This window comes from Mytilus galloprovincialis, chromosome 4 (genome assembly GCF_965363235.1).
Source record: "Mytilus galloprovincialis chromosome 4, xbMytGall1.hap1.1, whole genome shotgun sequence".
Classification (NCBI taxonomy): Eukaryota; Metazoa; Mollusca; class Bivalvia; order Mytilida; family Mytilidae; genus Mytilus; species Mytilus galloprovincialis.
In genome coordinates this window covers 26,509,608-26,526,922 of record NC_134841.1, presented here as the reverse complement: position 1 = coordinate 26,526,922, position 17,315 = coordinate 26,509,608, and positions in this window count along the sequence as shown.

Genomic DNA, 17,315 nt, shown 5'->3' with positions numbered 1-17,315 from the left:
CCAAATTACAGGGCCCATAAAGGGCATAAAATGAGATACAATTGATTAACATAATAGGCAACAACAACAATAATAGCGGCATATACATATATATATTTAGAATAAAAGCATTGGTCACAACCAGAGCCAAAAACCACACACATATATATATATATATATATATATATATATATATATATATATATATATATAAAAGAATAAAATTACATTATATGCATTTATTCTCAAATTATTTACTTGACTTAGTGTCAGTGTTCATACCTAATCTCCTTAATTCAAAACAGTCACAAATATAACAGCCCAGTTTTTCCATAAGAGTTACATTTTCTTGGGTCAAGAGCCATAAAAATTTAGAAGATTTATTTAAAATTATAAAATTATAACAATTGTTAGAAATGTCTTGAAATTTTCTTCCCTTTGAATATCATAAAGAGGGCATTCTAATGAAAAATGAAGCTCATCTTCAACTTTACCAAGTGAGCTATTGGAACAAAGACACTCATATCTTTCGATATGTTTTTTTGCCGTTTTGCTATTTATTCTTACTTCAAGATGTCTCATAAACTTTGTAAGATATCTTATATAGTTTATAAGATATCTCATATGATTTATCAGATATCTTATATAATTGTCTTTATATGATATCTTATAAACTATATGATATATCTTATAAACTATATAAGATATCTTATATAAAAATTGTTTATAAGATATCTCATATACTTTATAAGATATCTTATAAACTTTAGAATATATCTTATAAAGTATATAAGATATCTTATAAAGTATATAAGATATCATATAAACTTTATGAGATATCTTATATAACGTTAAAGATATCTTATATAACATTAAAGATATCTTAGATAATATACAAGTGTGGACACAGATGAGTGTGGATAGTATGTTTGGATGTTTGACAGTATCTTATGCCAAAAGGAAGTTTTATGTTTTCCTATATGGTGTTATTAACTGTGTTGCACGATGACAACCAACCAGAGCATCAGGAGTATTGTTTATCTAATATTTAGTTTTTATGTTCAAGACGGGCATGGAAGAGACAGTAATTACATTAGTTACCAAATGATTATGATAGCATATGTTCCACATCTTTGATTTTGGATACATTTTATAGCTAGGAGAGCATCACATAATAGGTTCATTTTTTCATCTGTTTTTTTTTTCTAAATGGGAGATGATATATAAATTTGATAACATGATATAAGGAGCCTGTAATTCAGTGGTTGTCGTTTGTTTGTGTGTTACATATTCGATTTTCATATATTTTTTTTAACATAAATAAGGCCGTTTGTTTTCTCGTATGAATTGTTTTACATTGTCATTTCGGGGCCTTTTATAGCTGATAATGGGGTATTGGCTTTGCTCATTGTTGATGGCCATATGGTGACCTGCTGTTGTTTATTTCTGTGTCATTTTGGTCTCTTGTGGAGAAATGTCTAATTGGCAGTCATACCACATTTTTTTATATGTATTTGCTTACTATTTGTATGGTTCTATTTATATTATTTTGTGGTGGATCATCAGTATCATTAGTAAAGAAAATTGTTAAAATGTTCCTCAGATGAGAATACATTTATTGGTTTTTAGTAATGACAATGCCTGACATGATGCTTGGGGATAGATGACCTAGGAAGTAACCTTTTGTGCTGATTTTTATCAATTCTTTGATAATATCTCCTCCAAATCTGGTAAATAATATATGAGATATCTTATAAAAATGAAATTATATAAGATATCTTATATATTAAAGGAGATATCTTGAAATTCGAATAAATAGTAAAACGGCTTACCATAGTGAGCGCTTATTCTTAATTTACAAATTGATATCTTTTTTTAAATCCTCTAGTTCTAAATATTTTTTTTTTTTAAAACATTTTTTAATAGAAAAATAAGTACAAGCTTCCCTTTTTCGGAGTTAATTGTTTGATACTTCAGTTTATTCCAAAATGTTAAATAACTTTTACATAGTTTATTTGTAATATACTGACATAAAGAACCAATCGATTGGTCAATTTGGTAATTCAATTTCTCTCTGAATATAATCTATACTAGAATACCAAGTATTCACATTAGAACTATGTAACTGTTTACAACATATAAATGCATCAAATAATAATCCTTCTTTCAAACGTTCCAGTCTATGACAATATTTTAAAATTGACAAAATTATAGTAAAATACATAGGAATAAAGTAAAAAAATTGGAACTGTAGAGTGAATACAAAAACTTGATCTTAATCAGTATTGTAATATTGAATGTATTTTGAGCAAGTCTGTTATTAAAGATATTGAAAACAAACTATTTATTGTGTACCAAAATAATTTGCATTTAAATTTACTAGCTAATGAAAGCAGTAAATTGCGTACTTACAGGTTATTAAATTAAAATTGTACAGAAAAATATTTAAGTATTACTCATGATGCCCGGTAAATATAAAAGTGCATATGCTAAATTTAGAGCAGGTGTTGCTCCGATTAAAATTGAAACTGGCTGATATGAAGGTATAGATGTAAATGAAAGATTTTGTTTTAATTGTAGAAAAAATGATTTGAATATAATTGAAGATGAAAAACATGTTTTATTAGAAGGCCCAGAATAAGCAGATTTGCGAACGATATTTTTTAACAGTGTATGTAATATAGAAAGTAGCTTTAGTAATTTATGTATTGAAGAAAAGTTTTTATTTTTGTTTCATGATGATAGAGTTTGTTATTTTACAGCCAAAATCTACCATGAAGTACCTTTTAAGAGAAAGTGTATTTTATACTCGTAATAAGTGTATATAATGTTGTTTGTTTTCTTTTGTGTAATTGTTTTAATAGTATGGTGTTTTATGCTAAGATATATTGATATACAGCCCGTAACAGAGTAGTGATCGAATTCGCGTTTCTTTACCGTCAGAATAAGTTACGTTATCGACAAACTTATTTCAGAAGTGACATAATTTAATTTTCTTCATCGACAAAATATTTCATGTCCAACGTTTAAGTTTTCATTGTTTAAGTCGAAGTTTTTTTTTAACACAGTAAAACATTTTTTATAATCAACCTCTGTCATTGGCATTTTCATTAAAATCATTTCAGTGTTTATTTAAAGTTAAATTTATTTTCAAATCTCTTCTGTTTAAAATTGTCGAAACTTCCGTTTAAGGTTTCTGTGGTAAACTATCTATTCTATAGTTAGGACCATTTTATAATAAATACCCTTTTGTACATGAATACTTTCTTTATAGAAGTATAGATCTGCTGGTTATAGATTTTTTTTTATAACTTTCATTATTGTGACGACGCGCTATGAAATTCAGATTAATTTATAAATGAAGTTGTATATAAATTTTTGGTCATAATAAGATTTATTCCTATGAAGAATAAATCCGGTTATCGGAGGAAAGTGGGCTTACGTTTTGGGAGTTGTCCCGCTTTGAACACGTGGTGGAACTTGTTATGTATTATGAGTCACGTTAATTATTTTAACCTTGATAACTGTGACGTCATCATTCTTTCTTTACCACGTACGATACAGCAGAGGGAAGACGCAAAAAATTGGGTTACGTATGAATTAACTAATGTTTGTTTCAAAAGTTAATAATATTTCTTTGATTTGGTATATGAAATGGATGTCTTTCAAAAAATCTTATTTTACTGAAAAGGTTCGGAAAGTTTGAAAGATAGGAAAAGCACTAGTTGTAAAGATTTTATATCTTTTGTTGTTTCTTCTGTAAAGAGTTTCTAAATATTTCATTGTAAATTTTTAATTGTTGGTTTAATTCAGTGGAAATCATGAATTATATTTCCAAAAATAGAAATTTTAACAGACCCGTAATTTCAGATAAAAACTGCGCACATGGTTTTAAAGACACGTGTCGCATGGACGTCTGCGATTTTAAAACTATCGTTATATGAAATGTTTCATCTGCTACACAGCAAGCAATTTAAAGAGAAACCAATAATGAATAAATGTATGAAGTTTATAAAATATACAGATCTAACATTGTTGGGTTGATGTTTAGACGAGTTGTATAGATATTATAACTGTTCAACGGTCGTTTCACTAATATTATTGTATATAGTAATTTTTCAGTTTTAAAAACCAAACATCTTATGGAAATCGGGAAAGCATATCGTATGTCACAAAGGCCCATTAAAAGTCCTTATAAATGCGGCCAAAGGCAAAGGGTACAGCAGAGGGGCGTACCGACACCGTTGGGAAACAGATCTAGCAATGTCGTTGGACAGCATACTTCCACGCAAGTTTTAGCTACATGTATGATGACTCCAGAACTTAGGAATGAAGTTGTTCAGATTGTCAATGGCAATGCCCTTATTCACTCTCCAGCTACTGTTAGTGTTACATCTCCTGACTCAGTCAATGAAAGGCAACAATCGAATACAGGTATAACACAAAGTTCTAATATTTGCCAATAACTAGTGCAAATGATAATCTATGTTTAAATGTTTCACAAAACTCGGAACAAAATAATTAATGGTGAATATGTAGATTTAGGTATATATTGCTTTAATAAAAATTCAGGCACAGAACAGTAGATACAAATGGACAGCTGATTATCCAAACTAAACTAAGTAAAAAGATTACTGATATTAACACATGGATAGATGCTTTCCTTATTTACATAAGTATTTATGTTGGTGTACATTTAGAAGATGCACCTTACTTAACCGAATACATACATGTTAAGATATTTTGTGTATCCGTGTTTCCAGTGCAAAATTTACAAAATCTCTCATTAGAGGGTATTGTTGGTCTTGCATACCTACCAGTTTCTATTGATAATGAGTGTGCACTTATTCTTAATTTAGTGATAAATAAAAAGTTAACCACAGTTTCCATCTTTTATCTTAGATAGTTCAAATTTAATTTAATTTTGTAGAAATCTTCTAGTTTCTGTTTGAAATTACTATTACAATGCTTGTTAAAGGGTATTCCAATATTTATTTCATTAATTCAGATAATTTATTAGACCACAAATTTTCTCTGTACTAAGTTGATATTTTAATAGGATTGATTGATTATTGGTTGCTTAATGTCCAGTGGCAAATATTTCAGGCATATCTATCAGGACGAATATTTACACAGTGTCTGTAAATTGTGTCATTTTAGGATAATTTAGTTTGTATCAAGCGGATACATTGTTATGACACAGTGTCTGTAAATTATGTCTTTTTAGAATAACTAAGTTTGTATCAAGGAGATATTCTGGTAGGACACAGTGTCTGTAAATTGTGTCTTTTTAGGATAATCTAGTTTGTATCAATTAGATCCATTGATAGGACAAAGTGTCTGTAAATTGTGTCTTTTAAGGATAATATAGTTTGTATCAAGTAGATATGTTGATAGGACAGTGTCTGTAAATTGTGTCTTTTAAGGATAATATAGTTTGTTTCAATTAGATATGTTGATAGGACAGTGTCTGTAAATTGTGTCTTTTAAGGATAATATAGTTTGTATCAAGTAGATATGTTGATAGGACAGTGTCTGTAAATTGTGTCTTTTAAGGATAATATAGTTTGTATCAAGTAGATATGTTGATAGGACAGTGTCTGTAAATTGTGTCTTTTAAGGATAATATAGTTTGTATCAAGTAGATATGTTGATAGGACACAAGTGTCTGTAAATTGTGTCTTTTAAGGATAATATAGTTTGTATCAAGTAGATATGTTGATAGGACACAGTGTCTGAAAATTGTGTCTTTTAAGGATAATACAGTTTGTATCGAGTAGATATGTTGATAGGACAGTGTCTGTAAATTGTGTCTTTTAAGGATAATATAGTTTGTATCAAGTAGATATGTTGATAGGACACAGTGTCTGTAAATTGTGTCTTTTTAGGATAATTTAGTTTGTATCAAGTAGATACATTGATAGGACAATGTCTGTAAATTGTGTCTTTTAAGGATAATATAGTTTGTATCAAGTAGATATGTTGATAGGACAGTGTCTGTAAATTGTGTTTTTTAAGGATTATTTAGTTTGTATCAAGTAGATATGTTGATAGTATACAGTGTCTGTAAATTGTGTCTTTTAAGGATAATATAGTTTGTATCAAGTAGATATGTTGATAGGACACAGTGTCTGTAAATTGTGTCTTTTAAGGATAATATAGTTTGTATCAAGTAGATATTTTGATGGGACACAGTGTCTGTAAATTGTGTCTTTTAAGGATATTTTAGTTTGTATCAAGTAGATACATTGATATGACACAGTGTCTGTAAATTGTGTCTTTTAAGGATAATTTAGTTTGTATCAAGTAGATATGTTGATAGGATACAGTGTGTGTAGATTGTGTCTTTTAAGGATAATTCAGTTTGTATCAAGTAGATACATTGATATGACACAGTGTCTGTAAATTGTGTCTTTTAAGGATATTTTAGTTTGTATCAAGTAGATACATTGATATGACACAGTGTCTGTAAATTGTGTCTTTTAAGGATAATTTAGTTTGTATCAAGTAGATACATTGATAGGACACAGTGTCTGTAAATTGTGTCGTTTAAGGATAATTTAGTTTGTATCAAATAGATACATTGATATGACACAGTGTCTGTAAATTGTGTCTGATAAGGATAATATAGTTTGTATCAAGTAGATACATTGATAGGACAAAGTGTCTGTAAATTGTGTCTTTTAAGGATAATTTAGTTTGTATCTAGTAGATACATTGATATGACACAGTGTCTGTAATTTGTGTCGTTTAAGGATAATTTAGTTTGTATCAAGTAGATACATTGATATGACACAGTGTCTGTAAATTATGTCTTTTAAGGATAATTTAGTTTGTATCAAGTAGATACATTGATATGACACAGTGTCTGTAAATTATGCCTTTTAAGGATAATTTAGTTTGTATCAAGTAGATACATTGTTAGGAAACAGTGTCTGTTAATTGTGTCTTATGAGGATAATTTAGTTTGTATCAAGTAGATACATTGATAGGACAAAGTGTCTGTAAATTGTGTCTTTTAAGGATAATTTAGTTTTTATCAAGTAGATACATTGATAAGACACAGTGTCTGTAAATTGCAGTGTCTGTAAATTATGTCTTTTAAGGATAATTTAGTTTCTATCAAGTAGATACATTGAAAAGACACAATGTCTGTAAATTGTGTATTTTAAGGATAATTTAGTTTGTATCAAGTAGATACATTGATAGGACACAGTGTCTGTAAATTGTGTATTTTAAGGATAATTTAGTTTGTATCAAGTAGATACATTGATAGGACACAGTGTCTGTAAATTGTGTAGTTTAAGGATAACTTAGGTTTTATCAAGTAGATACATTGATAGGACACAGTGTCTGTAAATTGTGTATTTTAAGGATAATTTAGTTCGTATCAAGTAGATACATTGATAGGACACGGTGTCTGTAAATTGTGTATTTTAAGGATAATTTAGTTTGTATCAAGTAGATACATTGATAGGACACAGTGTCTGTAAATTGTTCCTTTTTAGTATTTTTGATTTGTATCAAGTAGATACATCAGAAACATAGTGTACATGTCTAGTGGCTTTCGAAGCGTTCCATAAATTGTATAATTATGATATCATTTGGCCACTAATTTTAGAATCACTAAAGGCATTTTTATTGCATGCAACTATATTTATTGCTTATATGTCACTTGAAACAAATTAAATGGGTTTATAGGACAGCTAACTGTTATCCGTAAAGAAAGATCACGTTGAAAAATTTTGCTATTATTGTTATCCCATTCTCAAAAACGCATCAATGTTGTCATGGTACATGTATAGAAATAACAGAAACTAAACTTAGTCTAGAATATTGTCTAATTTATTTGTTAAAAATATGAAATGCAAAGACCAAAGGTTAAAGTCTCCTTATTCTCTGACTTTGGTGACAAGTACCAGTGTTCTAAGTTTTAAAAGTTTTAATACATGTAGGAATAATGGATTCAGTTTCATTTTGAATCGGAGATATGGTAAAAACCAATAAGCATGAATAAATCAGCCACAAGAATGTACACCTTTGCCGCTTAGCTATATATACAATTGGGAGGTTGTTACATAAAATAGCCTGAAATATATAATAAGCCCGATATATTCACATCTGACGGCGTTACTTTATCTCATGTGGGCAATTGTTTTTTTTTTTTTTTTTTTCTTATTTCATTACAGGGTAATTTAAATATAAATATATGTGTGTGGTCATTTAAAAGTACGGTCACGGCGGGTGTGTTGTGTCGCTACCGCATTTGTGGCGGTGGTCGAACTCAGTGTCCAATAACTCTTGGCATAGCCACTGAATTCGACCATGTGGCGAAAATAGCGACACAACATCTACAAATATATTATGCTTCTTATAATGGAATTATGTATCCGCTGAGCTTCTGTTTCCCAGGGCCAGCATCCGATATATTTTGGAAGCAATAATGTTAATAAGGATATTATATTGATATATAAGGAAATGACATTATAAGGAATAACAATAAGGTGGAAATAAGGAATAAGAATAATGTGGAAATAAGGAATAAGGAATGGACAATAATGTGGAAATAAGGAATAAGGAATGGACAATAATGTGGAAATAAGGAATAAGGAATGGACTATAAGGTTTAATTATATATACTAGGGACTTGCCAATTATGTTTCTCGGCAGTCCCATTCTTTGTCAAGCCGTGGCCGTACAATTTTGTACTTTTGCCAAATAAAATATTTCTTACTTTATATATTTGTATGTCATTTGGCCCCACGTTGTCTCAGATAATAAGATTTATTCCTATGAAGAATAAATCCGGTTATCGGAGGAAAGTGGGCTTACGTTTTGGGAGTTGTCCCGCTTTGAACACGTGGTGGAACTTGTTATGTATTATGAGTCACGTTAATTATTTTAACCTTGATAACTGTGACGTCATCATTCTTTCTTTACCACGTACGATACAGCAGAGGGAAGACGCAAAAAATTGGGTTACGTATGAATTAACTAATGTTTGTTTCAAAAGTTACCCACCCACCCACCACTTAGATTAAAGACATATATATACTCCTAAAATGTAGTTAATATACATGTGTCAAATGTTATATTATGTTATATCATGTTGTTCGTTTTTCTGCTGTTTTTGTTCTATTTTTCAGGATGAAATGACTGGTAGCTTATTCCGATTGTAATCCCAATCCTTCATTACGGCTTCAGACAAAGACTCCGACCATTGTAATCCCAATCCTTCGTCACGGCTTCAGACAAAGACTCCGACCATTTAAAATGGCGAAAATAGCGACACAACATCTACAAATATATTATGCTTCTTATAATGGAATTATGTATCCGCTGAGCTTCTGTTTCCCAGGGCCAGCATCCGATATATTTTGGAAGCAATAATGTTAATAAGGATATTATATTGATATATAAGGAAATGACATTATAAGGAATAACAATAAGGTGGAAATAAGGAATAAGAATAATGTGGAAATAAGGAATAAGGAATGGACAATAATGTGGAAATAAGGAATAAGGAATGGACAATAATGTGGAAATAAGGAATAAGGAATGGACAATAATGTGGAAATAAGGAATAAGGAATGGACTATAAGGTTTAATTATATATACTAGGGACTTGCCAATTATGTTTCTCGGCAGTCCCATTCTTTGTCAAGCCGTGGCCGTACAATTTTGTACTTTTGCCAAATAAAATATTTCTTACTTTATATATTTGTATGTCATTTGGCCCCACGTTGTCTCAGATAAACACAAATCTTTTAAACAGTTTGACGAGTGCGTCAAAGTTACAGTAGTCTGTTTACTGTAAGTTACTAAGCTTGGTCCGATTCATCTGTCATTTATGGAAACTAATTCACCACTTTCTGAGACATTCATTTTTATTTCACCATCAGATATGGAGCTACATTTGTAACTAAAGGAAAACTCTCAAATTAAAGAAATTTGACATGATATACTGAAACTTTCTAATAATCAATTAAACGACTGCTTTTCTTAGATATGTGATTTTTCATGGTCAAACTTTTTCATTGTTAACGGACATTTTGAGATTAAGATTTTTTATTGTAAAAAAATAGTGTTTTTTTTTAAAGAAATCAACATTCAAAATTTAGAACTTCATGAACATGTACAGGAAGCTGAATTATTGCACATCTATGTACTACTTAAAATTGTACTTCGATCTGTTGCGTCCTTAAAATGTTCTGACCGTCCTAAGATTTAATGTACGGAAATGTTTCGGTAAATTGAGTCAAATCCGAATTGAATGTTTATGACACACAAAAAGAGAAACCAGAATCTCTTGATGACCAAACGTATGTACACGTTGGGGCGATTTAGAGCTTTTCAGAAGGAGTGAGATTCCACCCTTGTTGAAAGCCTTGTGGATACCTCTAGATTTTTAAATTCCGTCCGTTTTTCTCATGGATGGAGTGTGGTCTCTCTGTAAATTACCCCATATCTTTTCATTTTCCTATTTACCGAAGGTTCCATGTGAAAATTTCCATTGGATCATATCTGTTAAACTAAATGTACAAAACAGGCTCAAGAAAAGGCGAAATTTCTTTTTCAAACCCGAACTAGAAATCCATTTTTTCTAATAGAGCACCTTACATTATCGTCAATGAGTTCAGGCATGTGAAAAATTATATAATCATACACAAGAAAGAAACCCTGAACAGGCTTTCAGCAATAATTTTTACCTATTTAATATTAGGTAAATATTAACATGTACATGTATTTGATAAAGTACAGATATAACAAAGAAACTGCCCGGTATCCGAGGTAAGAGTACACTTTTTACTGCACGCGTAGTCGGGTGCGTTCACTACGAGGACACTTGTACCCAACTACGCGTAAAGTATGAGTACAGAATCGTCCCATACAGGATATTTTCTATGTTATCCTAGTATATTATCCGACAGTTAAGAATAGAATCTGGTCAAATTTTGAAGTTGAACATGTGGGAATTTTTTATTCTTGCCACGGACCATTTAATTTTCATGGAGGAAGGGGCCTGGTAGTTTTTAGAAAACAATATTCTGACCCTGATTTTGACTTAAAAAATCTGCTGCCTCAATATTTTGTCATATGAAGAAAAAAAAAAATTGTCAACAACAAACTCTTTTCGCCCAATCGAAATGGTGCATGGACATATTTTGATTCATATTATTAGAATTATTTTCAATATTATCGGTATTAAAATTGATTATCGACACATGAAAGTTTGTCAGCATTGTCAATCTTTTTAACGTTAAAGTACTAATAGTTCGGTCACTACTCAATTAAGTTTGTCGATAACGTAGCTAATTTTGACGGTAAAGAAACATCAATTCGATCACTTCTCTGTTACGGGCTGTATGTTATAGATGTAATATAAATGTATTTTAATCTGTGTCAGTTCGCATTCTAGTGGCCATTTTCGAAATTCCATACAGCTGTAAGATTTGAAAATTCGAGTATACAAAAATGAAAGCAAGCACTTCGATATTACAATATTTTCACATAAGTCATAGAAAAGGTTCGCCACCTCTACATGCAAATGTAATTTTATTGAATTTTACGAACACATATTTATTTCTAACATAGCTTCTCTCATTTTATTTTTTTTTCAGGTTTTTCCGTGTCTCCCTTAAATATTACCATAGAGCCATTGTTTAAGATTTTTCAGTACCATGCTAATTTAGGGTATTTAAAATTTGTGACGGACAAATGAACTATGAAAACAAATGTTATTACTGAAATGTAATTTTTTTAAAGATTGGTTTAAGCCTTCAATGTTAAGCAAACTCTAAATTTTTCATCAATTTTCATCAAGTTGTCCATGTCTCCCCAAAATGTTACCACGTCCAAATTGAACGTTTTTTGCAAGGAACGTCAATGTAACGTATATATATTTAATTTTCCATAGACTAAAAGTTAAGCATTTTTGAGTCTTAAGCATTTGACACGTTCTGTTGAATGATATATTTTTGGGAGAGAGTTTTCAATATTTATTCCCAAATGTAATAAATCAACAAGAAATTTGACTTCCATCAGTGTTTTGTAAACCATGTGCTGATCTTAAAGGCGTCGAAGTTTTTGATAAATGATAAGTTTTCTATAATACCGAACCTTTCGACTTTGGGACCTTTAGTAAAAGATATGTTTCTGCTAGTACGAATGTTTGTTGCATACACTAACAGTTATTTCCACGCATCCGACAAACTGACGCATGTGAAAAATACTGATCCTAATTCAAGGACTGTAGATCACTTTTTAATCTTAATAAAATGAGCAATTTCAAACTGCCGTTTTCTTTCCTAAAGCTGAGAATGAAATTGAAATTATAGATCAAGCAAACAGAGGACACATATAGTAGCTGTTGCTGCCATTGACCCGAACGAGAATTATTTTTCATTATAATCTTCTCGAAAGACTCATATTTGGAATGTAATTGTTGGTAGTACGGATAGAAAGACCCTAAAATTATTTCAATAAGTTAAGATTATGAGGAAATAAATAAATCGAGAATGGAAAGATTATTCATCAAAAATGTATAATCAGTCATGTTCACAGTCTATAATTTTTTTTTAAATAAGTAGTCAAACATCAAAAAGCTATATATGTATTAAAAATAGTGCAAAGCTTGAATGTTTTGTACAAAAGTCGGTTGAAATAAATGAAAATTACGTCGACTAACGTTACCATTACTAAACCGAACACTGTGCGTAACGTCAAATATATATATACGAGTCTAAATTGAAAACTACGCTCAAACCTATGATTGCGTTGGATAAAAACCGCAATTTTTTATACGTGTACATGTAAAACAAATTTCGTTGTAGAAGGGTCTAAAAACAGCACAAACAACATTTTCCAAAAGACCAAAAAAGAGAAAAAGTATATTTAAACAAAACGCATTTGACCAACAGGTCGAACAACTGATGTTCTTTAATGAGGGGGGGGGGGGGGGGGGCAAGGGGTTTAACTGTTATGCTGTTATGGGGCAATTTAATTCTTTGTTATCTGTTATTTTGAAAATATATTTGCTGTTAGCTGTTATTGTCTTATTCTTTGTTAGCTGTTATTGGGCTTTTAGTTTTTTTGTTATCTGTTATTGTGATAATGTATTTACTGTTAACTGTTATTGAAAATTGGAATGTTAGCATTTTTTTTTACAGTCAATATTCGGTATAAATTGAAGATCATTGGACATTGGGGTCTACCACTACTAATATGTGTGTCCCGTATTCAGAGAAGGATTCCATTAACATATACCCCTCACAGAAGTGAGGTCCAGGACAACTCAAGTATATTTTATGATTATCCTTTGTAATAAATTCCATTTTTTTTTATGAATGTGTATTTAGAATTATCTTAATTTTTTTGTATGAGAATAATGTTCCTTGTTTCCCGTACGAACGTATTTAATTAAAACAATTCTTAATATGACAAAAAGGAAAACATATGGCCAGGAATATCCGACAAGAATCTCAATTAAGGACTAGGTCCTAACAACCAGTTAACCTTTTATATAATATGGTACATAGACTCAGCTCTGCGATTCTTTTCAAAGCAGAACCAAATGCATTGTACAATGAAAGTTCCAACCATGTACTTGGGTCGGAAGCTGCACATAACTCATTACAAACAAAGATTTATTTCGTTTCAAGTCATTGTTTCCCTACTAAACTATGTATTCTACTTACTTGTTCCAATAAGGCCTTTGAAAATAGTGGAATAAATTGCTTTTGGAGTGTCAAAATTCGTTCAATGTAATTGATAAATTGCATGCTTATAATTGGTGCTTTTGATTTTTCTACCCTATATACCACTTTGCCTCATAGTCTTATTGAAAAAGTCAGAATATTCAAACTCTTATAGGTCATTTTTTTTATTAGCAACAAAGGGAGCTTCAGTCAATATATATAAACAATACACCAACGTTCCATGGGAACTGCTGAAAGCATTTTTGAGCTATTTTTGAAAACTAGAAAATACCACCTTTTTCTAATGAATAAAATCCCTTAACTCAATAACATAAAATCTAGAATTAATAAAAATCGAAAGGGAGTTTACAACAATAGATATAAATGTTTTCAGCAAAGTTTCATGAGAACAGCTGAAACATTTTTGTGTTAATGTCTGAAAACTGGAAAATCCCCCCTTTTTAATTAATAAAACCCGTTAACTCGCAAACGTAAACTCTAAAATTTATAAAAACTGAAAGTGACCTCATGTTGAAAGATATAAACAATTCACTAAAGTTTAATGCAAATTAGTTAAAAGAGTTTTTGAGTTAATGTCCGACATGTGGACAACAGACGGACAACAGTATATCATAATACGTTCCGTAAACGAGCGTATAAAAAATATTATAATATATTGAGTAGTAATTTAAACACATTCTAGATACATAAATTAATACTAAAAACATAGTCATAGAAAATGGAATGAATTACAGTACAAAGGATTATATCCGTAATAAGAAATACTGATTTGTCAAAGACCGAATTATTTTAATATTTCATTTACTGTTATCTGTTTTTTTCCATTTTAATTCCTTGTTATCTGTTATGAGCCAAATCGATTTGCTGTTTTGCTGTTATTGGGACCCCCTTGCCCCCCCTCTTTAACCCTGCTGACTGCCATTGGCGAGTGCCAAATAAAATTGATCACAAGATGTAACAAAATGGATCTTAATATAAATTTAATACTAAACAGAAAAACATTAACTTGTGGCCACGATGTTATGCCACAAATATACGGTGTCAATATTTGTTTAGTACACAGTGGCGTAGCCAGGGTTGAAATGATGTGGATGTTTCGCCGAGCGGAGCGAGGCGAAAAATTTTTTGGACCTTTTTATGCAGAAATTTTTTTTTTATTTAGGCACATGTACTCCCTCATGCAAAATCCGACATTAGTTAGATTTTTGTTTAAATTCAAAATACCCACCAATTCATATATTTATATTTTTAACCAAATTTTATTGTTTCCTCGAAACTACCATCATTCAATTCATAAATATTTGAAGTAAAGTTTCCGCACCCAATCTTATATTTGACATATCAAAAACGGACCCCATTACAGCGGCACTTCTGTATAATTTAGGAACTTCGGAATATAGGAACTGAAGTGACTTCTCTTTCCAGGAATTTCAGTCTACAACCTTGGGTTTTTGATTTTTGATTACTGAGCTAAACGCGTTGCAGGAGACATAAAAATACCAGGCGTCCGATCGTCTGGTCTTGTTAGCACTTTCATGACTGTGTACAATTCTTGTTAGATTAAGTGAAACTCATATCTTAAGCAATGTCTTTGACAATTTAGAAAATAAGTCGTAATCAAATATTTTTAACCAGTTATGACCCTTTGAAATATAAATTGTAATGGAAAGCACATTTCATTTGCTGTGAAGCTTTTATTTCTCTTAAGATATTGAAAAGAAAAAAGAAAAAGAAAAAAGTGCTTTTTTAGTTATGCCTTGTTCCTTGCCCTTTGATAGATAAAATATGACATATAATGTGCATTGAAAATAAAATTAGTATTTGAACCTAGATAGAAACTGGAATTCATAAGCATCGGACTTATCACGATCTATTACAAATTGATTTTATTTGTATCACGTCGTTTACCATGTCGCAAGAAACGATATCATGATATGGTGTTTTATTTGTTAGTTGCTTTAGTCAAATTAGAAGCCATCACTCCACTAGGTTCATGATTTTAGATGAAACATGTCCACGGGTCTGCGTATCAGTCCTTTCCGCTTGCCTTAGCCGATGACGTAGACCTTTCTACGAACAAAAGTTAACTTGGAACACTATTCTGCGATTCAACTATCTTGTTTACATAAACTAAATGATCCTAAATGAAAGACCAGGCATACTGCTTCGAAAATGACTGGACGTTATCCTCATATCCTCAGACTTGTTACATTTGGATACTTCCGAGTTAAACTGCTGCTATTTTTATTTTATTTTTGTCAAAATGATGTGGATGCTTGAGCATCCGAGCATACATGCAAGCTACGCCACTGGTACACCAGATCCGGATTTTGACAATAAATGTCTCTTCAGTAGGGATCGAAACGGTATTTGGAAGGCCATATAAAAAGTACGGCTCATTTTTTAGATAGACTCTTGAATTTTAAGAGCCAATATAGGATGAACGGATCATATAAACCGGAGGGAAAATATGATACAAGCCCAAACGAAAAAATATAAACGAGTCTAAATTGAAAACAACGTTCAAACCTATGATTGCGTTCGATAAAACTCGTCCAATTTGGACTAAGACCGGGGATAATAGTCATTCAGTACCCTCATGGTGTACTGGGGTACTTCAGGGTGTTAAAATATCCATACCTACGGATATGAACGTAGATAACTTATAATATATATATAAACCAAGGAAAATCATATACAGAGGTATTGCCGTGGATTCGGCCATTTATTTGCGAGTTTGCATAAATATCATTTAAAATAAACATTCAGTACACCAAAACAGTAACAAGAATTGACAAAATAATACCGGGACATTACAAGAGACCAAACAATGTGATGTAAGACTCAATCAACAATGAACTGCAGACTCGGATGAAATAAAACTAAAGTTAGTTACGGTGTTTGCATGTGTTTCACTGATTTGTATCCGAATCCAACTGTCATGACTGTGTATTGAAAAAAAAAGCACAACAGAAAAACACCCTATAGTCTAATAGTATAGAAGTAGTCACTATCCTATTTAATTCATTTTTCATTTAGATTAAAAAAAAATATATAAAAAAAAATGGGTGACATCCCATTAGTCCGACAACCAGTATTTCGACAGCCTATTACTCCGACAGCCCAATACTCCAACAGCCCATTATTCCGACAGCTCATTATTCCGAAAATGAACTGATCTGTCTTAAGTGTTTGGGTAAATTTTCTCTAAAAAACAACTCATTTCTCCATTATATTTGTGGTTTTCCGTTTTGATTCCGATTATTCTTCTCATTTTGGGATATTTGTCTTAGTATATTGGAGTTGATATACACAGGCTTATTGCAACTGCTCAGTCCTTACCCTCGTCCCTCTTTCATTTTACGGGTCTTGGTATTTTATTTGTCCTTATACTTCATCGTGTATGTGTCATCTGTTATTTTGTGCTGTTCTAGTTCGCTGGTTTTTTGTTGTTGTACTGATCTAACCTTCTTTTCACTAGATCTTCAGTTTCCCCCTTTCGAGTATCAGGAGAGTGGGGTTTCACCACTATTAACTACATAAATACATATATCATATATATGATAAAACTTCCCGCCCTCTTTGGTCACAACACTTTCTATACTCCTTCTATCACTC